At 48.5% G+C, this 21603-nt stretch overlaps 1 protein-coding gene across 7 annotated transcripts in view; it reads left to right on the top strand.

The window, feature by feature from the left end:
• ctbp1 (C-terminal binding protein 1) overlaps window positions 1-21603 on the top strand; it is a 394244-nt gene that overhangs the window by 204062 nt on the left and 168579 nt on the right. The gene's annotated exons all lie outside the window — the stretch shown is intronic.

Below are 21603 nucleotides of genomic sequence, written 5' to 3'. Positions count from 1 at the left end.
TATCTGACATACAATCTTGTTTTATCAAGTCCCAAATGATGATACAGTGCCCAAATGAAGGGTACAACAGTAATCTATTTTGGTGTCCAACAACATTCCAAAGGTACAGGATAGGGAAACAAGAAGTGAATCATGGAATAAAGATGCTAAATGCTGGAAACGCTCAACGCGAGTATTGTGGGACAGGCCACGAAGGCATGTATAATTTTGCAGCACCGTGTAACTTTGTGGTTGTTGAATTTTAGAATGAATGTGTTCATAGTTTTAGGACTGCAAGGCATACAGTGAAATTCACCAATGCTTAGCAGTAGGACTGTCGCTTTTCTTGATGTATATGGAGTGGCTTAGACTTCTGAGCACACTTTCAGAATTTGCAGATGACTGTGAACTTGGAAGTATTGTGAACTGTGAGGAACATAGTGATCAACTTCAAGAGGGCATAGGCTGGTGGAATGGACCGAAGAATGGAAGATTAAATTTAATGCAGAGCAGTGCAGAGTGATTTGGTAGGAAGAACGATGGGAGGTAATAAAAACCGAAGGGTACAATTCCAAAGGTGGTTCAGGAACAGGGAGACCTGGGTAGTAGGGCAGGTTGAGAAAGTGGTTTTTTAAAAAAAAAACCATCTGGTTCCCTGGGCTTTATAAATGGAGGCATGGACGAGCTGGGCCGAAGGGCCTGTTTCCATGCTGTAAACATCAATGGGAGTACAAAAACAAGAAAATTATGATGAACCTTTATAAAACACCAAGTCTGCCTCTACTGGAGTACACCGCACTTGGGATGCGAAGGGTTCAGAGAGGGTGAAGGAAAGATTCACGAGAATGCTTCCATGGATGAGAAGTTTCAGTTATGTGGATCGATCGGTGAAGCTGGGGATGTTCAGCTCAGTGAAGAGGAGGTTGAAAGGAGATTTGATGAAGATGCTCCGTATCATGAAGTGTTGAGACATAATTAATGGCGAATACCATTAAATTTTCAGAAGGGTTGAGAACGAAGAGCACACAGATTTTAAAGTGATTGGGGATAAAGAATCAAATGCAACATTGTAAAAGCTCTTCAGGGAATATACAAACATATATGAATATACACACAAAAAAAATATGAATTCAGAAGAGGAGTAGACCATTCAGCCCCTCTAGCCTGCTCCTCCAATTGATAAGATCATGGCTGATCTGATTGTGTCCTCAACGCTACTTTATGCCTACCCCCTACAACCGTTGACTCTTTTGTTATCCAACGCGGTCTTAAAAATATACCTCATCCTAGCTTCTAATGCAGGGTTTTTCAAAGGGGCCGTGGATAGGTGTCGGGAAGGTGGCGGAATGATCGGTTGCGACGCTGCTGCGAGGAATGGCCGCCGGCGATGCACCCAACGAACGCTACCAGCTTTTCTTTTTTTTTTTTAAATAATTTTTATTGAAGAAATTTTTCAAAATACAAACATTTTAACCCCCCCTACATTTACATTTAAATTATAACAAAACAAAGTCAAACCCCCCTACTTAACAAAGAAGTCCCCCCCCCCCCCCTACTCGCGCGTCTCCCCCCCCCCCCCCCCCCCCCGCCGGCAAACCGGCAGTCGGACCAACTTATCATTTCTGGCCGTGTCCTCGGGCAGGCCTTGCCCGTGCCACCACCGCTACCGTACTTCCTTCGTCGTTGTCCCCCCTCCCCCCCCCCCCTCCCGCCCTCCCCTCCCCTCCCGGGTTGCTGCTGTCACGGCCTCAGTTTCTATCTCTGATCTAAGAGGTCTAGGAAGGGTTGCCATCGCCTGAAAAACCCCTGCACCGACCCTCTCAGGGCGAATTTGATCCTTTCCAATTGGATGAAGTTTGCCATGTCGTTTAACCAGGTGTTAACACTCGGAGGCCTTTCGTCCCTCCACTGAATCAAGATCCTCCTCCGAGCCACCAAGGACGCAAAGGCTAGTATTCCAGCCTCCCTCGCCTCCTGTACCCCCGGTTCCACCCCAACCCCGAAGATCGCAAGTCCCCATCCTGGCTTGACCCTGGACCCCACCACTCTCGACACCGTCCCTGCCACCCCCTTCCAGAACTCCTCCAGTGCCGGACATGCCCAAAACATATGTGCATGATTCGCAGGGCTTCCCGAACATCTAATACACCTGTCTTCACCCCCGAAAAACCGACTCATCCTTGTCCCCGTCATGTGGGCTCTATGCAGTACCTTAAATTGAATGAGACTTAGTCTCGCACATGACGACGACGAGTTGACCCTCTCCAGGGCGTCTGCCCATGTCCCGTCCTCTATCTGTTCCCCCAGCTCTAACTCCCACTTATCTTTCAGCTCCACTACTGGTACCTCCTCCACCTCCTGCATAATCTTATAGATGTCCGAGATCTTCCCCTCCCCGACCCAGACCCCTGATAGCACCCTATCACTCACCCCCCTGTCGGGAAGCGCGGGGAACCCCTCTACCTGTCGTCTGGCAAATGCCTTCACTTGGAGGTACCTGAACGTGTTCCCCGGGGGGAGCCCAAATTTCTCCTCCAGCTCTCCCAAGCTCGCAAACCTCCCCTCTATAAACAAGTCCCTCAGTTGTCTAATACCCGCCCTCTGCCAGCTCTGGAATCCCCCTCCTGTATTTCCCGGCGCAAATCTGTGGTTCCCTCTTAGTGGTGCCCCTATCAGACCTCCCACTTCCCCCCTGTGTCGCCTCCACTGCCCCCAGATCTTGAGGGTGGCCGCCACCACCGGACTCGTGGTATACCTCGTGGGAGGGAGCGGCCATGGTGCCGTTACCAGTGCCCCTAAGCTTATGTTGCCGCAGGACGCCCTCTCCATGCGCTTCCAGGCTGCCCCCTCCCCTTCCATCATCCACTTTCGTACCATCGATGTATTTGCCGCCCAGTAATATCCTGAAAGGTTGGGTAACGCCAGCCCTCCACTATCCCTACTCCGCTCCAAAAAGACCCTTCTAACTCTCGGGGTGCCATGTGCCCACACATACCCCATGATACTACTCGTTACCTTCTTGAAAAAGGCCCTGGGGAGGAAGATGGGCAGACACTGGAACAAAAACAAGAACCTCGGGAGGACCGTCATTTTAACTGACTGCACCCTCCCTGCCAGCGACAGCGGCACCATGTCCCACCTCTTAAACTCCTCCTCCATCTGTTCCACCAGTCTGGAAAAGTTCAACTTGTGGAGGGTCCCCCAGTTCTTTGCCACCTGCACCCCCAAGTACCTAAAACTTTTAACTGCTCTTTTGAAGGGGAGCCTCCCAATTCCCTCCCCTTGGTCTCCCGGGTGTATTACAAAGACCTCACTTTTCCCCAGATTTAATTTATACCCCGAAAAGTCCCCGAACTCCGCTAGTATCCCCATTACCTCCGGCATTCCCCCCTCCAGGTCTGCCACATACAACAACAAATCATCCGCATAAAGCGAGACCCGATGTTCCTCCCCTCCCCTTGTCAGTCCTCTCCACCCCCCTGAACCCCTCAGTGCCATCGCCAGCGGCTCAATCGCTAATGCAAAGATTAAGGGAGATAGGGGACATCCCTGCCTAGTACCTCGATGGAGCCCAAAATATTCTGACCTCCTCCCGTTTGTTACCACACTTGCCATCGGAGCTGAATAGAGCAGTTTTACCCACTTGATAAATCCCTCCCCAAACCCAAACCGTTCCAACGTCTCCCACAAGTATTCCCACTCCACCCTGTCAAATGCCTTCTCCGCGTCCAGCGCTACCACTATCTCAGCCTCCCCCTCCACTGCTGGCATCATAATCACATTTAACAATCTCCGGACATTTGTGTTAAGTTGGCGTCCCTTCACGAACCCCGTCTGGTCTTCATGGACTACCCCTGGCACACAGTCCTCTATCCTGGTTTCCAGGACCTTTGCTAACAGCTTGGCGTCAACATTTAGGAGGGAGATGGGCCTGTAGGACCCGCACTGGACCGGGTCCTTGTCCCGCTTCAAAATTAAGGAGACCAGGGCCTGCGACATTGTTGGGGGCAGAACCCCCCCTCGCGCGCCTCATTAAAGGCTCTCACCAGCACTGGACCCACCAAGTCCACAAATTTCCTGTAAAACTCCACCGGGAACCCATCCGGCCCCGGCGCCTTCCCCGCCTGCATCTGGCCTATCCCTTTAATTAGCTCCTGCAGCTCTATCGGCGCCCCCAACCCTTCTACCAGCTCCTCCTGTACCTTTGGGAACCCCAATTTGTCGAGAAAGTTCTTCATTCCCCCTCTCCTCTTCGGCGGTTCAGACCTATACAATTCCCTATAGAAGTCCCTAAAGACCCTATTCACCTCTTGCCCCTTCTGCACTACGTCCCCACCCCTCTCTCTCACTCCCCCAATCTCTCTGGCTGCATCTCGCTTACGAAGCTGGTGTGCCAGCATCCTGCTCGCCTTTTCCCCGTACTCATACGCCGCACCCTGCGCCCTTCTCCACTGCATTTCCGCCTTCCTAGTGGTCAGTAGGTCGAACCTGGCCTGCAAGCTACGCCGCTCCCTTAATAGCCCCTCCTCTGGTGCCGCCGCATATTTCCTATCTACTTCTAGGAGCTCCCCCACCAGCCTCTCCCTTTCCTGCCTCTCCTTCCTCTCTCTGTGTGCCCTTATGGAGATCAGCTCTCCTCTAATCACTGCTTTCAAGGCCTCCCAGACCGTCCCCACCTGCACCTCACCTGTGTCATTCGTACCCAGATAGTTCTCAATGCCCGTTCTCACCCTTCTGCACACCTCTTCGTCCGCCAACAGCCCTACATCCAGGCGCCACAACGGGCGTTGATCCCGCGCCTCCCCCATGTCCACGTCCACCCAATGTGGTGCATGGTCCGATATCGCAATGGCCGAGTACTCCGTGTCCTGCACTCTCGGTATCAGCCCCCTGTTCAATACGAAAAAATCGATCCTAGAGTACACTCTGTGGACGTGGGAGAAAAAAGAATACTCCCTCGCCCTAGGCCTACCAAATCTCCATGGGTCTACCCCTCCCATCTGCTCCATGAACCCCCTTAACGCCGCTGCCGGCCTCCTATTCGTCCTGGAGCTCTATCTATCCAGCCCAGGGTCTAACACCATATTAAAGTCCCCTCCCATGATCAGGCCCCCTGCCTCCAGTCCCGGGATGAGGCCCAGCAGGCGCCTCATAAAACCCGCGTCGTCCCAGTTCGGGGCATACACATTTACCAGTACCACATTCTCTCCCTGCAACCTACCCCTCACCATCACATACCTGCCCTCCTTATCTGCCACCACCTCTGCTGCCACAAACGACACCCTCTTTCCCACCAAAATCGCCACCCCCCGGTTCTTGATATCCAAGCCTGAGTGGAACACCTGTCCCACCCACCCCCTTCTCAGGCGGACCTGATCTGCTACCCTCAAATGAGTCTCCTGCAGCATTGCTACATCAGCCTTCAGTCCCTTCAGGTGTGAGAAGACCCTTGATCTTTTAACCGGCCCATTCAGCCCCCTTACGTTCCACGTGATCAATCGGATCGCTGAGCGACCCGTCCCTACTCCCTGTCGATTAGCCATGTCTTGTCCCTTGCTCGCCCCGGGTCATCCCTCCTTTTCTGACCCGCTTCCCATAGCGATGGCCCCCCCCCCCCCACCCCCCCGGCTCTCCCCTTTTCGTCCCTGGTCTTTCCAGCAGCAACCCGGTGTCCCCCCCCCAGCCCCCCCCCCTTCCCCCCCCGGCTAGGACCCCTCCTAGCCGCGATGTACCCAACATCGTACTCCCGAGAGTCAGCTGGTCTCCGCTGACCCGGCTGCTCCTGCCACATTCCGACTCCTCCCGGTTCACCCCATCTGCGCCCGTGAAAGATCCCCTTAAAACCCCAGAGAAAGACCCGCATAATCAACCCGCTCCCCCCCCGTCCCGTCTCCCCAACTTAACGATATATCTACCTAATGGCAAATAAATACATAAATACTTAACTACATACTTAAATAACAAAATAATTAACTAGCTATTAACTAACAGTGTGCTCAACCATCACCCTCCATCAAACAGTATAAATAACCGCAGATAACCATAACCCGAAAAGAAAGAAAGAACAAAAAAAAAACCCCCAAGCACCCAAAGGAAAAGGGTAAAAGGGGTAAATAACTAAGGGAAATTGGAAACGGGAAGAAACACCCCATAAGAAGCCAACGACCCACAATAGAGATTTCAACAGTTCAAATATACAGAAACACCCAACAACTCGGAACCTTCAAGATATTCAGAAAAGTCAACCGTTCGAGAAAAAACACCCCAAACAATCCACGAAACTGTTACCCAGTTCCGACCTGGCCTGAAAAAGAAAAGGGCCACTTGCTCAATCAAGAGTCCCCAGGCGGCTACGACCGCCGGTGCTCCCAGGTTTTAGTTCGTGTCCAACTTTTCCTCTTGTACAAAGGCCCAGGCCTCCTCTGGGGACTCGAAATAATGATGTTGGTCCTTGTAGGTGACCCACAAGCGCGCCGGCTGCAGCATTCCAAATTTGATCTTTTTCGCGTGTAGCACCGCCTTTGTCCGGTTGTACCGGGCCCGCCGCTTTGCCACCTCCGCACTCCAGTCCTGGTACACCCTTACCGTCGAGTTCTGCCACTTGCTGCTTTTCTCCCTTTTTGCCCACCTCAGGACTTTCTCTCGATCACTTAGCCGCTGGAACCGCACCAGCACCGCCCTCGGGGGCTCGTTTGCCCTAGGCCTCCTGGCCATGACCCGGTACGCCTCTTCCAGTTCCAGGGGTGCCGGACCGGCCCCTTCCCCCATCAGGGAGCTCAACATCTCCGCCACATATCCCGGGAGATCCGACCCCTCCAGGCCTTCTTCCAGGCCCAGGATCCTCAAATTTTTCCTCCTCATCCGAGTGTCCAGCTCCTCGAAGCGGCTCTGCCACTTCATGTGGAGTGCCTCGTGCACCTCCACCTTTGCCCCGATGACTGTGGCCTCCTCCTCCCTCGCGGTCATCTCCTGCTGCAGCTCTTTAATCGACGCCTCTTGGATCGCCTGGGCTCCCACCAACCTGGTGGCCGTCGCGTTCATGGACTCTAAGAGCTCCACTTTCATCTCCGTGAAAAAACGGAGGAGAGCGGCCTGCTGCTCCTCCGCCCATTTCTTCCATTCCTCCGGTGCGCCGCCGGCCGCCATTTTGATTTTCTTCCCCCGCTTTTTTTGGGGAGCTGCTGCCGTTTTTCTTGCCGCTCCACTCCGGGTACCGACCATAAAATCGGTCTAGTTCTCCTCAGGGGACCTTCCCCCACCGGGATTCGTCTTTACTGCACCTTTGGGGCCCTCCAGTTGGCCCGAAAACACCTTTGTCGCAGGAGCTTCCAAGTGTGCGACTTAGCTAGTCATAGCCGCACCCGGAAGTCAGCCAGTACTAACTTCCTAGCTGGTGTCTTACTACTAACTCCTAAATTTCTCTCCTGGCAAGAGGCCCCTTAGCAGGCGTCCCGAGATGAGTGCTATCCCCGGAAAGTCGCTACCAGCTTTTCAATGAGCACGAAATAAGGCTGTGCGCAGCCTTCCAACCATCAGTGGCAAAAATAAGCAGTTTGCACATACACTTGACATCATGCCCCCTGTACATACATGCTTTTGGCGCCAGATCACAGGCTGCGGGCATGCAAGGCAAGAGGACTGTGAGGATGGATTATTTTGTTACAAGAAAGAGATGGCCAGAGACGCAACTTAGGCAGTGTACCTAGTGGCTAGGATCTCGCATCTGAATCTGCTGGATAATCCGCGGCAGGACAGAGCAGTGCTAGTATCAACTCTTTACAGAGTTCCAGGCCCTCTGGTGAACAGCCTACAAAGAAAAAACTTAGGAACAAAGCAGTTTAAAGATGATTTCTTGAGGTATGTTTTTGTCCGATTGTGTCAGTGCAAATAAGGATTCAAAGCCCATGTGTGTTATTTATATGCAGGGAAATACTGGCAAATGACAGAAGGATCAGATTTTGAAAGATAAGTGGGGAGTGAAAAATTCCTTTTGAGGTTGAGACCCCAGTCAGTTATTAACTTACAGTTGACTCCAAATGAAATGACCAAGCAAGTAAAGTTGCCATAGTCCCAGATGACCATAGACTGCCCTCCCCTCTTGAGGGGAAGAGCTGACTGGTGGTGATTTTAACTTGAGGATCACCACATCTCAGATGAGGGAGAAGGTGGGGCTTTCATGAATAACCTCAGCTGGTACGGAAATTGAATCCATGCAGTTGTCCTCGCTCTGCATCATAAACTAGCCGTCCAGCGAATTGAGCTAAACTGACCCCTAAGCTGCTGTACCTGACCTGTGACAGCACATTTAAAACATGCCAGACGTCCATGATTCTGGCATTTTGCTGATGACAGAGGCGAGGCTAACTGGCCTGTAATGTTTTGCTTCTCTCTCTCTCTCTCTCTCTCTCTCTCTCTCTCTCTCTCTCTCCCCCCCCGCCTTTTCCAAAATCTAGAGAATTTTGGAAAATTACACCAATATCCCCTCCTCCGCAGCCACTTCTTTTAAGGTTCTGGGATGCTGACTATCAGGTCCTAGGGGCTTGTTGCCCTTCAGGTTTAATAATTTTCTCAGTGCCCCTTTCCTCGGTGATTGTAATTGTTTTAAATTTGTGACTTCCACAGTGAAAACACCCAAAATGTCTGTTCAACTTTCTGTACTTTACTTATTTCCCATTATTCACTCCCCATTCTCACTCTCCAGAGGACCAATAATCTCTTTAATCACTATTCCTTTTTAAATACTTGAAACACTTGCATGCAGTTTTCCCTCACACTGATTTCTTCCACCCTTTTTTATTCATTCTTTGCTGGTTTTAAATTCTGCTAATTCTCCTGATCTACTCCTCTCACCTTCTCAGAATTGTACACCCCTTCTTTCAATTTGATACAATCTTCAACTTGCTTAGCTAGCCACGGATCATGTAGCATTCCCCCAAAGTCATTCTTTTTCACTGGAATTTATCTTTGCTGAGTGCTGTGGAATATATTCTTAAATGTCTGTCAATGCAGCTCTACGCACCTACCCTTTAACCTAATTTTTCAGTTCACTTTAGCCAACTGTTTTCGCACCTGCTACAATGCCAGTTGATGTTATAACTGGACGGGAAGATCCCAGAATGGAACACTGCCTCAAAAGACCTTTTATTTTAAAAAAATAAATCACGGAGGAACTAATTTGTTTTAACAACAAAAAAAACATTTATTAAACATGAAAAGTTGGATTATTATTAAATAGTCCTTTACTCTCCCCTTAGCTGAACAAATACACACAGATTTAAAGATTAACATGGATTACAAAGTACATCTTGATCTACAATGGTCTCATTATAAGTCCCTTTCAAGTGTACAAACTGACTGTGGGCAAATACAACCTTCACTCTGAACTCCAAGTGAATTGTTGTAGCCTCATCAAGTATGAGCTCCCCTGCTGAGGGACTCTAATATCCTGTAATATGGAACAGACACCTCGGACCCGGGTGGGATATGAAGTGTGTTGTACATACCATTACTTTGTATTTAAAACTAGTTTCTCTTATCCACTTGCCTTGGACTCGACTGTGGTTACTAAATTAATGTTTATGGCTGTCTCCTCAGAATCTCCCCAGATGATTACCACATGAGAGTTTTCAAACTCCGCTCCCAAGAAAAAACTGTAAACTCTTCTCTCATAAGTATGCTTTCCCTTTAGAGATTTGCATTCTGTCCAGACTAAGTTTTCCAAATGACACTTTTAAACAAAGCATCCACTCCACTTTTAACAGCGAATCCAGTCCAGGATTTTGCACCAACTCCATTAGGATTTCTTTGACTTGACTGCAATTACACAAACTCTGAGATCCAGCCATCGATTTCCATAATTATTTCAACTCCCGTCCTACAGGCTGTTGTAAATTCTCACAAACGTGAAAACCACTTCAGATATCGTTCTGGTGTTTTGGCCGCCTTCTCAGCTTGGTCTATCTTTACTGAACATGCTCTGATCTAGTAGATTGTAACTTCTTGGAAACTTTTCTTAATTTCTCTAGTTTCCTTAACTATCTTCAGATCTGGGCACTTGTTTTCTTAACCATTACCCTACAGAATGGCTTTTCATCTAGCAAAGCTGCAAGAGATGTTCCCTCTCTAGCCTTCCACGCCAACTGCTTCTAGATCAACTGTGAGACCTGCCTTCTCTCTGCCTTCTCTCCCACTACCTATCTTCACCTGCAATCAAATTAGCTAAACTAAAACTTAAAAGCTTCATTACCTTACAAGACCCCAGTCGCTAAACAACCACTGCTGGTTTATTTATTCTTGATGCTGTAGTCCTCTCTCAACACAATAGAAACACGGTTGGAACTTAAACACATCCCACCACATACATTTTTCGAACAATACATTTTACACTTTCAGACACAGAAACATGAAATGAAACTCATTTAAAACTATACTTTATTTCTAATGTTTACCAAAACAAATAAAAATCCCTTTTTTCCCCTCGCATTATTTTCGAGTCATTCTTACCGTCAAGATATTTGCTAAATTCAGTCATGTTCTGATCACTGTTATCCAGAGATCCAGTAATCCCGTCTCATTGCACATTCGCAGGTCCAGAATAGAATGTTGTCTGATTGGTTATCGAAACATAGAAAACAAGAGTGGGCCATTCGGCCCTTGAAGCGTGCTCCGCCATTCACTATGATCATCTGTGGGAAGTGCACCCAACTCCTCAAAAACCGTGTTAGGGAACTGGAGCTGGATGAACTTTGGATCATTCGGGAGGCAGAGGGGGTCATAGATAGAAGCTTCAGGGAGGTAGTTACGCCAAAGAATAAAGATAGATGGGTGACGGTGAGAGGGGCTGGGGGTAAGCAGTCAGTACAGGGATCCCCTGTGGGTGGGGGGGGTGGGTGGGGGGGGGTGGGGTGGGGGGGGGGGCCCTTACCAGGGGTCAGCCATGGGGTACAGGTCTCTGGCACAGAGTCTGCCCCTGTTGCTCAGAAGGGAAGGGGGAAAGGAGTAGAACATTAGTCATTGGAGACTCCATAGTTAGGGGGGATAGATAGGAGATTCTGTGGGAACGAGAGAGACTCGCGGTTGGTGTGTTGCCTCCCAGATGCCAGGTCCGCGATGTCTCAGATCGTGTTTTCGGGATCCTTAAGGGGGGGGGGGGGGAGCAGCCCCAAGTCATGGTCCACATAGGTACCAATGACATAGGTAGGAAAAGGGATAGGGATGTAAGGCAGGAATTCAGGGAGCTAGGGTGTAAACTTAGAGCTAGAACAAATAGAATTATTATCTCTGGGTTGTTACCCGTGCCACGTGCTAGCGAGTCGAGGAATAGGGAGAGAGAGCAGTTGAACACGTAGCTGCAGGGATGGTGCAGGAGGTAGGGTTTCAGATTCCTGGACAATTGGGTCTCATTCTGGGGTAGGTGGGACCCCCACAAACGGGATGGTCCACACCTGGACCAGAGGGGTACTAATATCTTCGGGGGGAGGTTTGCTAATGCTCTTCGTGAGGGTTTAAACGAGTTCAGCAGGGGATTGGGAACCTCAATTGTAGCTCCAGTACACAAGAAGCTGAGAGTAGTGAGGTCATGAGTAAGGTTTCAAAGTTGCAGGAGTGTACCGGCAGGAAGGAAGGTGGTCTAAAGTGCGTCTACTTCAATGCCAGGAGCATCCGGAATAAGGTGGGTGAGCTTGCGGCATGGGTTAGTACCTGGGACTTCGATGTTGTGGCCATTTTGGAGACATGGATAGAGCAGGGCGAGGAATGGTTGTTGCAGGTGCCGGGGATTAGATATTTCAGTAAGTTCAGGGAAGGTAGTAAGAGAGGGGGAGGGGTGGCATTGTTAGTCAAGGACAGTATTACGGTGGCTGAGAGGACATTTGATGAGGACTCGAATACTGAGGTAGTATGGGCTGAGTTAAGAAACAGGAAAGGAGAGGTCACCCTGTTAGGGCTTTTCTATAGGCCTCCGAAAAGTTCCAGAGATGTAGAGGAAAGGATTGCAAAGATGATTCTGGATAGGAGCGAAAATAACAGGGTAGTTGTTATGGGGGACTTTAACTTTCCAAATATTGATTGGAAACACTATAGTTCGAGAACTTTAGATGGATCCGTTTTTGTCTAATGTGTGCAGGAGGGTTTCCTGATGCAGTATGTAGATATGCCAACAAGAGGCGAGGCCGTATTGGATTTGCTACTGGGTAATGAACCAGGACAGGTGTTAGATTTGGAGGTGGGTGAGCATTTTGGTGATAGTGACCACAATTCGATTACATTTACTTTAGCGATGGAAAGGGATAGGTATAAACCGCAGGGCAAGAGTTATTGCTGGGGGAAAGGCAATTATGATGCGATGAGGCAAGACTTAGGATGCATCGCCTGGAGAGGAAAACTGCAGGGGATGGACACAATGGAAATGTGGAGCATGTTCAAGGAACAGCTACTGCGTGTCCTTGATAAGTATGTACCTGTTACGCAGGGAGGAAGTGGTCGAGTGAGGGAACCATGGGTTACTAAAGCAGTTGAAACACTTGTCAAGAGGAAGAAAGAGGCTTATGTGAAGATGAGACGTGATGGTTCAGTTGGGTCGCTTGAGAGTTACAAGTTAGCTAGGGAGGCTCTAAAGAGAGAGTTAAGAAGAGCCAAGCGAGGACATGAGAAGTCTTTGGCAGGTAGGATCAAGGATAACCCTAAGGCTTTCTATAGGTATGTCAGGAATAAAAGAATGACCAAGGTAAGAGTAGGGCCAGTCAAGGACAGTAGTGGGAAGTTGTGCGTAGAGTCCGAGGAGATAGGAGAGGTGCTAAATGAGTATTTTTCGTCAGTATTCACACAGGAAAAAGACAAAGTTGTCGAGGAGAATACTGAGATACAGGCTACTAGACTGGAAGGGCTTGAGGTTCATAAGGAGGAGGTGTTAGCGATTCTGGAAAGTGTGAAAATAGATAAGTCACCTGGGCCGGATGGGATTTATCCTAGGATTCTCTGGGAAGCTAGGGAGGAGATTGCTGAGCCTTTGGCTTTGATCTTTAAGTCATCTTTGTCTACAGGAATAGTGCCAGAGGACTGGAGGATAGCAAATGTTGTCCCCTTGTACAAGAAGTGGAGTAGAGATAACCCCGGTAACTATAGACCAGTGAGCCTTACTTCTGTTGTGGGAAAAGTCTTGGAAAGGTTTATAAGAGATAGGATGTATAATCATCTGGAAAGGAATAATTTGATTAGAGATAGTCAACATGGTTTTGTGAAGGGTAGGTCGTGCCTCACAAACCTCATTGAGTTCTTCGAGAAGGTGACCAAACAGGTGGATGAGGTTAAAGCAGTTGATGTGGTGTATATGGATTTCAGTAAAGCGTTTGACAAGGTTCCCCACGGTAGGCTATTGCAGAAAATACAGAGGCATGGGATTCAGGGTGATTTAGCAGTTTGGATCAGAAATTGGCTAGTTGAAAGAAGACAGAGAGTGGTGGTTGACAGGAAATGCTCTGACTGGTGTCCAGTTACTAGTGGTGTGCCACAAGGATCTGTTTTGGGGCCGTTGCTGTTTGTCATTTTTATAAATGACCTGGAGGAGGGCGTAGAAGGATGGGTGAGTAAATTTGCAGATTACACTAAAGTCGGTGGAGTTGTGGACAGTGCAGAAGGATGTTACAAGTTACAGAGGGACATAGACAAGCTGCAGAGCTGGGCTGACAGGTGGCAAATGGAGTTTAATGCAGAAAAGTGTGAGGTGATTCATTTTGGAAGGAATAACAGGAAGGCAGAGTACTGGGCTAATGGTAAGATTCTTGGTAGTGTGGACGAGCAGAGAGATCTCAGTGTCCATGTCCATAGATCCCTGAAAGTTGCCACCCAGGTTGAGAGGGTTGTTAAGAAGGCGTACGGTGTGTTAGTTTTTATTGGTAGAGGAATTGAGTTTCGGAGCCATGAGGTCATGTTGCAGTTGTACAAAACTCTGGTGCGGCCGCATTTGGAGTATTGTGTGCAGTTCTGGTCGCCACATTATAGGAAGGATGTGGAAGCATTGGAAAGGGTACAGAGGAGATTTACAAGAATGTTGCCTGGTATGGAGGGAAGATCATATGAGGAAAGGCTGAAGGACTTGAGGCTGTTTTCGTTAGAGAGAAGAAGGTTAAGAGGGGACTTAATTGAGGCATACAAGATGATCAGAGGATTAGATAGGGTGGACATTGAGATCCTTTTTCCTCGGATGGTGATGTCCAGCACGAGGGGACATAGCTTTAAATTGAGGGGCGATAGATATAGGACAGATGTCAGAGGTAGGTTCTTTACTCAGAGAGTAGTAAGGGCGTGGAATGCCCTGCCAGCAACAGTAGTGGACTCGCCAACACTAAACGCATTCAAATGGTCATTGGATAGGCATATGGACGATAAGGGAATAGTGTAGCGGGACTTTAGAAGGGTTTCGCAGGACGGTGCAACATCGTGGGCCGAAGGGCCTGTACTGTGCTGCAATGTTCTATGTTCTATGGCTGATCTTCTAGCTCAACAGCATACTCCTGCACTCTCTCCATACTTCTTGACCGTTAGAATATAGAAATCTATCTATTGCCTCATTAAATATACTCCACGCCTTGACCTCCACAGCCTTCTGTGGTAGAGAATTCCACAGGTTCACCTTCGTGAAGAAACTTCTCCTCATCTTAGTCCTAAAAAGATCTACCCTGTATCCTGAGCTTATGATCTTTGTTCTTGAGCCCTCTGCCAGAGCCAACATCATCCTTGCATCCAGTCTATCCAGCCCTGTCAGAATGTTGTACGTTTCAATGAGATCCCCTCTCATTCATCTAAACTCCTGTGAGTACAGTCCTATTTCTCGTCTCCTATGAAAATCCTTCTATCCCAAGGAAACCAAAACTATGCGCAATACTCCAGGTTTGGTCTTATCTAAGCCCTGTACAGCTGCAGTAACATGTCCTTGCTCCTGTACTTCGCAATGAAGGCCTACATACCATTTGCCTTCCGAACTGCTTGCTGTACCTGCATGCTTGCTTTCAGTGACTGGTGTACAAGGACACCAGGTCCCTTTTGTCCCCCAACATTATATTTCCCAAACTACCATCATTTAAATCATACATGCTCTAAGAAATTGTCCCCAAAACAAAACTCATCTTTCAGGCTACCTTTGCCTGTAGATTAAAATAACCCATTTTTATTGCTGTACCATTCTGACATTATTATGTAGACTGACAACAGTCAGAAGCCACTTTGTGGGAGTGTTTTATTGGTCCTTGACCAGTAACTACACTGCAGATGGAGCATAAGGCAAAAATAGTTCTAGATGTTTGGAATAAAGGTTATCTCTCACTGTCGTACCAATGTCATCCTTAATTAATAGAGCTACACCCTCATTTTTTTCCGAGCTGTCTGTCTTTTTAAAACATCAAAGACATTTTACTATTCAGGTCCTGCAGCGCATCTCTGAAATGGTGATAACGTTATACATATTTATTTCTACTTGAGCTGTCAATTCATCCGTTTTGTTAAAATGCCGATGTGTTAGCCTTTAGTTCTGTTGTTGTGCTATTTTTTGCTGGCTCTGGCCTTGCCTGCAGGCGCACTCTTACATTCGTACACTCTATATCCCTTCCTGACATGCTGTGATTATCATCATCTTTATTTCTACCTTGCTCCATTTCATCAGCCTTTCCCTTTAATCCACCACATAGTCTCTCACTTGATACTCCCCTCCCGCAACACTGTCGTTAATTGCCCTAGTTATGCACCTGCCCAGGACATTTGAGTGGTTCAATCGTGGCTTTCAATAGGCTATTAGATAACTATCCAAAGGAGGCTTTTTGTGGCCGTGCAGAAAGGATGGGTGAGTTGGGCCAGCTGAGCAGTCTTTGCAGGGGGCTAGCATGGACACAACAGGCTGAATGGCCTCCTGTGCTGCAACCATTCTATGATTCTGCAGGGTGCTATGAGATTAGGAGTCGTAGGATTGGGATGATATTTTAGTGCAAGCTATGGCTTGGTTAATGGACAGAAAACAGAAATAAATGGATGATTTTCAGTGTATCAGGCTGTGACTAATAAGTGCTGCAAGGATCATGCTTGGTCCTCAGCTATTAACAATCTGTCAATGGCTTTCGTGACAGGACTGAGTCAACTGTATCCATGTTTGCAGGCACAACTAACATAGGAATATAAGAACTGGAGTAGGCCATTCAATTCCTCGAGCCTCTCATTTAATGAGATCATAATCGATCTGTGACCTAACCCCATATACCTACCTGCCTTTGGCCCATATCCCTTAGATTTTTTGTTAAACAAAAATAATAACACCCTTTGAGTGAGGAAGTGCTTCCTAACACTGAGGAGGGGTGAAAAGGCTGCAAATGGAAATGGACCGGTTAAATCGACAGGAAGGTGGCAGATTGAGTATAGTGGAAAGTGTGAAAATAACCAATTTGGAAGGAAGAATGATTTTTTGAAAAGGTGAAGAGGCCACAATGGTTAACATTGATGCCTCTCAGTGCCAGGGACCCGGGTTCAATTCCAACCTTGGGTGACTGTCTGTGTGGAGTTTGCATGTTCTCCCTGTGTCTGCGTGAGTTTCCTCCAGTCCCAAAATGTGCAGGTTAGGTGGATTGGCCATGCTAAATAGTCCCTTAGTGTCCAAAGATTCATTGGGGATGGGGGTGGGGGGGTGGGGGGGGGGGGGGGGGGGGGGCAGGTGGCCTTGATAGGGTGCTCTTTTGGAGGGTATTTGCAAACTCGATGGACTGATGGTCTCTTTCTGCACTAGGAATTTTATGATTCTACGATAAAATATTGAATATTGGTATGGCTTGTTTCGATTATGAACTGTTGAAAGTTAACATGGAGGACAGCAAGCAATGTTTTTGTTTTCTCATCCTCACACTCCAGGAGGTCTTGTCTGTGATTTAACCTTTTTGTGTCGTTTTCCCCCCCAGACCCCTGTAATAGGGTGATCTCTTTCCGGGGACCCCTTTAATGCAGAGACCCCTGTAATAGGGACCCCGCCCCACCCCCGAACCCCTGTAATAGGGAGATCCACCCCGTGTCCAAGGAGCCTTCTAGTAGGGAGACCCCCCCCCCCCCTCCCCAGGGTCTCGGGTAATAGGGAGACATCCCCCCCCCCCCATGGGCACCTGTAATGGGTAGACCCCCCGACCCCCAAGGAAAGAGATCCCTGCCTGGAAGCTAGGGAGCAGTCCAATCAGGGGCAATGGAAACAATTACAGCTGTAACACTTCGCTTGAAGCTCCACATATCCATTCCTAGAATAAATCAGATGTGACCTGCGTCTAGACCCCACAGATCTATTAGATGTGCAGGTTAGGTGGATTGGCCATGATAAATTGCCCTTGGTGTCCAAAATTGCCCTTAGTGTTGGGTGGGGTTACTGTGTTATGTGGATAGGGTGCAGGTGTTGACCTTGGGTAGGGTGCTCTTTCCATGAGCCGGTGCAGACTCGATGGTCCGAATGGCCTCCTGCACTGTAAATTCTATGATTAGCTGAAAGCAATTTATTAATTTCTGGTCATGGGTGAACTGTGACTCACAGACCATCTGCAGCCTTGATTAATTCTCCCTTCATGGATCAGTGACTCCACGTTGTTTACAAACATTGACAACATCAAAGCGAGGTAAGTTCATTCCAATCACTCGAGCCTCGTGCTCTTTTCCCTCCGAAGTCCTTACCTCTTGCAGAAAGCAATTGGCCTACCAGTCTTCAATACAAATACTACTGCTGCAGCCCATGATTGTGGTTAGCCTTCCTAAAGGCTGGCAGATGGCAGTTATTTTTCCCTTTTAAAAGCTCAAAGTTTTCTGACCTATAAACCAGCATTGATTTACACTTAAAGCCAGCCGCATTGGCACATAGAAGTGTCTGCCTGTCCGTTGCTGCTTTAAAACCAGGAGCTATCTTTTCTTCTTCGATTATGTTGGTACTTAATTTCTTCCAGAACAGGCCAGTTTCGTCTGCGTTGAAGACGTGCTCTGCCTGGTAGCCTCTCTCCTCAACATATTCCTGCAGCACCTTGGGAAAGCTCTCCTGCAGCTGTATAGTTATGTGAAGCAGCCTCATCCCACCAACTTCACATCATACAGCCCGAAACGCTTTTCCAAGCGATTGAACCATCTTGTGCCAGCTGAGCCCTTTGGAAGTCAGTTGGCTGGACGGCTGATTCATGATGCGGAGAGAAGCCAACAGCGCGGGTTCAATTCCCGTATGGGTTGAGATTATTCATGAAAGCCTGCCTTCTCAACCTTGCCCCTCACCCAAAGTATGGTAACCTCGGCTTAAATTACAGCTCTCTCCCAAAGGGAAGAGTTAGCCTCTGGCCCTCTGGGACTGTGACGATATTCTTTCTTTCACTATTTTTTATGTGCTGGTATAATTCACGTGCCTTATTTCAAATGATTGGATCATTAACTGCGACCCTTCTTTGATGCTGGCGCTCTGGCCACATGTTTTGGAACTTTTCCATCTCCAGTGTGGATCCCTCCGACTTACGAAGCTTAACCTGGCAGTATGACAACCAGAAACACTAAATCTGACCCTTAGCTTTTCTTTGGACTGACGAATGTGCCTGATTGTGGGTTTATTGACAGAGTATTCCCTGGCCAACACAGTGGTACGTGCACCTTATTTCTGTCAATCTAAAATTGTGATTTTCTTTTCCTGCAAATTGTGTGAAACGGCAGGAATTGACTGCATCTGAAAATTGCCCCATCGTAATCCAGAAAATGATGTGCTTTCCATTAGAGCAATTGCCTTACCTCGCCGCTCCAGAAACCCAACCACAGGCTCCCGATCAGTAAAAATCATCTTTTAAGTTCGCAGTGCTGGTGAAAAACCACGGGCGTAGCCCAGGCCAGAAATCGCCAGGCCGGGCATGTATCACGCAACGCTGCCCCGACGCCGGTCCGCCGATTCTCCGGAGAGCGGAGAGTCGGTGCAACGCCGGTCGGGGGCTGCTCTACGCGGCCTGCCCGTTTGATTCTCCGCCCGGGATGGGCTGAGCGGGCGTTTAAAAAAAAAAAAGAAAAAAAAAAGAAATCTGAGTCCCGCCGACGGCGTCCACGTGTGGTCTTACCCAGCGGGAACTCGGCATGTATCCCTCTGGGGGCGGCCTGGTTAGGGGGGGGTTCTAACCCCGGGGGTGGGGGGGTGAACTCCGTTGTGGCCTGGCCCACGATCGGGGCTTACCGATCGCTGGCCAGCCTCTCCGGCTGGGTGCGTCTTTTGTACCGCGCCGGCCCCTGCAGCCCTACGCCATGTTGCGTTGGGGCCGGCGCGGAGAAGGGAGCCACGGCGCATGTGTGCAATCACGCCGGTCCCACTGCGCACGCGTGCATTGGCGCCGGTCCCACTGCGCATGTGCAGACCCGCGGCACCCATCTGATGCTGGTATCAGCAGCTGGAGCGGCGTGGGTCGCTCTGCTGTGCTGACCCCCTGTAGGGGTCAGAATCGCTGCTCCTGAAGACATGTTGAAGCCGTCAAGAAACGTGACGACGTTACGATGGCGTCAACACTTAGCCTCAGGATCAGAGAATCCCGCCCCACATTTTGAGCTTGAGTTGTTGGGCTGTGGGAACAGGGAAGATGAGTCTCTTTAATTGCTTCTTTTAAAATGTCATGATCCTGCTAATTGAGACAATCTAATTTGAAAAGCATTAAAAAATTATTTTTGCTTGTTGATGAGAATGCTCCATTTTGCCTTGGTGATACAATTCATCGGTTTGCATATCCTCATTCACATTTTTCACATGTGGATGATCCATCTTGGTCTCCTCCAGGTCCCCAGCATCACAGATATCAGTCTTCAGCCAACACGATTCACTCCAGGTGATATCATGTAGGCACTGGATACTGCAAAGGCTATGGGTCCTGATAACATTCTGGCGATAATACTGAAGACTTTCACAATATACATTAATGATCTGGAAGAAGGAACTGAAGGCACTGTTGCTAAGTTTGCAGATGATGCAAAGATCTGTAGAGGGACAGGTAGTATTGAGAAACCAAGGGGGCTGCAGAAGGATTTGGACAAGCTAGGAAAGTGGGCAGTGAAGTGGCAAATTAAATACTATGTGGAAAAATGTGAGGTTATGCACTTTGGAAGGAGGAATTTAGGCATAGACTATTTTCTAAATCAGGGGCTGGTTTAAGAAGGGTCTGGTTTAGCACAGTGGGCTGAATAGCTGGCTTGTAATGCAGAACAAGGCCAGCAGCACAGGTTCAATTCCCGAACCGGCCTCCTCAAACAGGCGCCGGAATGTGGCGACCAGGGGCTTTTCACAGTAACTTCATTGAAGCCTAATTGTGACAATAAGTTATTATTATTATTATTATTTTTATTTCTAAATGGAGAAATGCTTAGGAAATCAGAAGCACCAAGGGACTTGGGAGTCCTTGTTCACGACTCTCTTGAGGTTAACGTGCAAGTTCAGTCAGCAGTTAAGAAGGCAAATTTCTTCTGAGGCTGTATAAGGCTCTGGTCAGACCCCATTTGGAGTATTGTGAGCAGTTTTCGGCCCTGTATCTAAGGAACGATGTGCTGGCCTTGGAAAGGATCCAGAGGAGGTTCACAAGAATGATCCCTGGAATGAAAGCTTGTCGTATGAGGAACGGCTGAGCACTCTGGGTCTGTACTCATTGGAGTTCAGAGGGATGAGGGAGATCTTATTGAAACTTACAAGATACTGCGAGGCCTGAATAGAGTGGACGTGGAGAGGGTGTTTCCACTTGTAGGAAAAACTAGAACCAGGGGACACAATCTCAGACTAAAGGGACGATCCTTGAAAACTGAGATGAGGAAGAATTTCTTCAGCCAGAGGGTGGTGAATCTGTGGAACTCTGCTGCAGGAGGCTGTGGAGGCCAAAGCACTGAGTGTCTTCAAGAAAGAATTAGATAGGTTCTTGATTAATAAGGGGATCAGGGGTTATAGAGAGAAGGCAGAAAAATAGGGCTGAGAAAATATCAGCCAAAATTGAATGGCGGAGCAGACCCGATGGGCTGAGTGGCCTAATTCTGCACCTATGTCTTGTGGTCTTATGGACTTGTGCTCCAGAACTTACCGTGCCCCTAGCCAAGCTGTTCCAGTACAGCTACAATACTGGCATCTACCCCGCAATGTGGAAAATTGCCCAGGTGTGTCCTGCACAGAAGAAACAGGACAAATCCAACCCAGCCAAATACTGCCCTATTAGTCTCCTCTCCATCATCAGCAAAGTGATGGAAGGAGTCATCAACAGTGGTATCAAGCGGCACTTACACAGCAATATTCTGTTTACGAACACTCAGTTTGGGTTTCGCCAGGGTCACTCAGCTCCTGACCTCGTTACAGCCTTGGTTCAAACAAGGACAGAAGAGCTGAATGCCATCGGTGAGGTGAGAGTGACTGTGCCAGACATCAAGGCAGCATTTGACCAGCTATGGCATTGAAGAGCCCTAGCTAAACTGGAGCCAATGGGAATCGGTTGGGGGGGGGGGTAAAAGGCGAGGGATCCTATGGCGAGTGACTCGCCTCCTGACAGCTCCCCCAAACCCCAAAAAAAGCCTGTCCATCAGCTCCAAGGCACAAGTCAGGAGTGTAATGCAATACTCTCCACTTGCCTGGATAAATGCAGCTCC

This window comes from Scyliorhinus canicula, chromosome 3 (assembly GCF_902713615.1).
Source record: "Scyliorhinus canicula chromosome 3, sScyCan1.1, whole genome shotgun sequence".
Classification (NCBI taxonomy): Eukaryota; Metazoa; Chordata; class Chondrichthyes; order Carcharhiniformes; family Scyliorhinidae; genus Scyliorhinus; species Scyliorhinus canicula.
The sequence above is the reverse complement of the archived record's forward strand: the minus strand, read 5'-3'. Positions and strand labels throughout refer to the sequence as shown.